The sequence below is a fragment of the Marmota marmota genome, unplaced genomic scaffold (genome assembly GCF_001458135.2).
Source record: "Marmota marmota marmota unplaced genomic scaffold, marMar, whole genome shotgun sequence".
In the NCBI taxonomy this organism is placed as follows: domain Eukaryota; kingdom Metazoa; phylum Chordata; class Mammalia; order Rodentia; family Sciuridae; genus Marmota; species Marmota marmota.
The window spans coordinates 21,236,469-21,240,235 of record NW_026000229.1 but is presented as its reverse complement, the minus strand read 5'-3'; the positions used below and the strand labels follow the sequence as shown (position 1 = coordinate 21,240,235).

Here is a 3,767-nt window from a genome sequence, read left to right as displayed (position 1 = left end):
AACAGATACAGCAATTATGAAATTAATGGTAGAATGAATTAATGATAGATTAGATTGTTGATCAGTGCAATGTGATGTCTTGTGCTCTCCCATTTCTTTACTCTACAACAGTATATGTGAACACAGGCTATTTTTTTTTTCTATCTTGAAAGTGGCCACTAGGTATGAGAGACATTGTACTGATGTTATTTCTCACCTTCCCTGCACTGCAGAACTTCTTTAAAGAGTGACTAACACCATTCTTATACTTCTTCAGTATCTAGTCTTTTCCTACTACCCACAGCAATGTGGTAACTAAAAAACATCCATGAAGGTCACAAGTGATCTATTCACTTAGTCATCTGGAGCTTTCTGTCCTTGAACTTTTTTTTTACCTATTCCCTCTCTGACATTGTCCCCACCCTAACAACTCTGGTTCTTCCTCATTGTTCCCCTGTGGGAACTATCTTCCTCTTCTGGTCCCTGCACATGACCTGTCCTTGAGGTTCAATTCTTTGGCACCTTATTAAGAATGAACAATGTGTAGCACAGCTCTCCAATAGATCTGGACCTTCCACAAAGTTACAAGCCATTGTTGAAAATATTGAGGTAAAGATAAAGTGATAATTGATAATTGAATCCATCCCAAACTCACCACATTCTTTTTTTTTTTTCAAAAACTTTTTAGTTGTAGATGGACACAATACTTTTATTTTATTTGTTTATTTTTACTTGGTGCCAAGGATCAAACTCAGTGTTTCACACATGCTAGGCAAGCATTCTACCACTGAGCCACAACTCCGGCCCCCAAACTTACCACATTCTTGACCCAACTACTTACCAGTCTTTTTACAAATACCATTTTTGGGGCACAAACCTGTAATACCAGCAACTCAGGAGGCTGAGGCAGGAGGATCACAATTTCAAAGTGGCCTCAGCAACTTAGTAAGGCCCTAAGCAACCTCATGAAATTCTGTCTCTAAATAAAATATAAAAGAGGCTGGAGATGTGGCTCAGTGGTTAAGCCCCCCTGGGTATAGTCCCTGGTACCAAAAACAAACAAACAAAAACCAAAAAAAACAAAAACAAAAACAAAAACAAAACCCATTTTTGACCTACACAAGCTATTGACCTTTATCTAGATGAGCCTGTTCACTGTCCTCACAGATGTCCTGTACATTTAATCGTCTAGATCAGTGGCAGTGCAGGGACAGTTAGGAAAAGAACCCAGCTGTGCAAAAAATTCATTTAAAAAATATCCCTGCAGGGCTGGAGATGCAGCTCAGTGGTAGAATGCTTACCTAGCATGCAGGAGGCTCTGGTTTTGATCCCCAACACCACAAAAAGAAAAAAAGAAAAAAATCCCTATAGTGTCTGGCACATATACTGCACAAATTATTTGTTTTTAATGACTGGTTGGTGACTAGTATTATTGCCATCAAATTTATACAACTGATCTCTTTGTTAAGACTATTTTTAGTAATCTCTGCCAGCATAAATAATTTGTGATAAATCATGGATTGTTAATTAATATAATGCAAGAAAAATCCATTTCCTCTAATGAATTATAATAAAAACAATTCTGGAAAAATGGATACTTGATTGCAATTTATCTTACAGAAATAGCAAAAAGAAAAGAAATTAGGGTAGGTTTAAATTATTGTGTGCCAAACTTCATCTCCTTAGGATTCCAAAAGAAAATTGCCTGGAAAGAAAAAAATAAAAGGTAGATCAGAGTGGGAAGTCATGAGCTTAATCCAAGACTACTTAGAATTCTCAGGGCTTGTATTGAGGAGTCAAGGTTCTGAAAGAACTACAATTACTTTTTTTTACTGTTAATGAATCTTTTTAAATATGATTTTTTTACTTATATTATTTGTTATAGTTGTTAAAAAGGAAATTAATGTCAGCCTAAATAGAAGAGTGTATCCATGTGGCAAGGACCCTTTACCTTCTCACCATCCAGGTACTCACCTTCCTTACCTACAGTGTGAGGGAGTCTTGTGGTAGATAAAATATCAAAGTTATGTTTTGAAGGCCATCAGAAGTAGCAAGAGGGAGTTTCCTCTCTTTTATGGGTGTTTCATTCTAAGGAATACAAAGAGCCACTGTCATCCTCCTAGAAAGCCAAGAGTGGGTACCCTGAGGCTTTGACTAAAGTGGGTCCTGGCAGGGATGGAGCTAGACCAGAGAGATAGTAGATTAGGAAGGAGAGATGTGGAAACAATAGGGGACAGTCATGTGTTCACCTGAGATGCACATCTTATCCTGGAAGGCGATGTGATGGAGACAGGAAAAATAACATTTTTAACCTGTGTCTGGACTCTTCACAATGGGCTCTGAGCTTGAATGGTTGCTTTCTGGTAACATCTATGTCCTTCTAGACATTGTGGCAAGTTATGTATGTTTCAAACATATTTTAAGTGGCAGAAAGTCACTGGGAAAATGACTGATATTGTCATCATTGTGACATAGGATTCAGTTCAATATATATTAACTAACTACATATCAGGTGCCAGGCTATGGGAATCTACCAGAGAATAGGAAAAAATGATAATTAGGTTTTTCCAGTGCTAAAGGGAAGCTATGATGTCCGATCTCCATATCACAGAACTCAAGGCCAGGACCCTGCTTGTTACAGTGGCAGTTTTACCTGTGTCTATGACATTTGATTAACATATGTCAGGCTGCAAGCTCCATGAGAGTAGAGGGTCACATTTCTTTTTTCCTTCTTTTCCGTTTGTCTTAGATCTAAGCATAGTTTCTGGCACTTAGCAGGCATCCAATAAACATTGTTGACGGAATGAGTGTTACAGATGCTTTAACCCCTTGTTGGGGGTATTATTCTATTATAAAGGCAAGGAAATAGCCTCAGAATACCCAGACAACACACAAATATCTGCTGAAGCAAGGATTCCAAGACGGCTCTGCCTGACTCCACAGCTCTTCCTACTGTGTCACACTCCTTATCCAGGATTGGAGAGGCTCAGGCGGGTGGGGAGACAGACAGGAGGACCCGCGCTGGGTAAGTAGGAGAGAGTCTCCACGAAAGAGGTATGAACCAGACGCAGCGAGGCGGGCAAAGGTGGGGGTCTACCGCTCCGCTCAAATCCCGCCCATGGAGAGGAAGCAAAATTATGAGTGGATGGGTTTGTGCATCCTGCCGAGAATCCGTCATTGCGAGGAAGGTGGAAAGAGTTGGGATGCCCTGGGAAGAGGATGAGGCAGAGGAGAGAAGGAAGGGCTGGCAAGAAGAGGGGTGTAGCATTCTTCCTTGCGTCGTATCTTGCCGAGAAACGTGACCCTGGGTCCCAGCTGTGGGTGTCAGGGTGATTCGTTAAAAGGCACTTGGTGGCCCAGGGTGTTCGTTCACCTGTACAGGTGAGGCATCAGCGCGCGAGCTGCTAACCAGACCGTGACCTGGTCAACTAACTTCTCCCCGATTTGAGGAGGAGCGGGCAGATAATTATTTTTTGTGGGGAAGAGATTTAATAAATAAGGGATGTTAGGGCTTTGGGGAGAATTACAATGCAAACGCCATGGTTTAATCAGGCACCATTTCAACACCTAACTCTACATTCAAGTCAACCAGTCCTACAACAGGATTTATTTTCCAATAAGCGAAATCCCCGCCCGCCAACTCCGAGGCGCTTGGATGCTAGCTCTGTGGGAAACAGCAGCGATGAGGAGAGGCTATTTTGGGTGTGGGAAGGAGGAGGGAGGAGGGGCGGCGCCGCCGGGCTGGGCGCGGGTGCGCGGGGAAAGCCTCCAGCTCGGGCTGCCACGGC

The 3,767-nt window shown here is 42.0% G+C and overlaps 1 protein-coding gene across 4 annotated transcripts in view; it reads left to right on the top strand.

Annotated features, from left to right (window-relative positions):
• Positions 1-2,981: 2,981 nt before the first annotated feature.
• The window catches only part of Fam81a (family with sequence similarity 81 member A), a 51,383-nt gene continuing 50,597 nt past the window's right edge, over positions 2,982-3,767 (top strand). Inside the window, exon 1 of one of the 4 annotated variants that reach the window (XM_048792937.1) lies at positions 2,982-3,004. The gene's annotated coding sequence lies outside the window, so the exon portion shown is untranslated. The remainder of the gene's footprint in view (positions 3,005-3,767) is intronic. The other 3 variants (XM_048792939.1, XM_048792935.1, XM_048792936.1) reach the window with 3 other exon arrangements.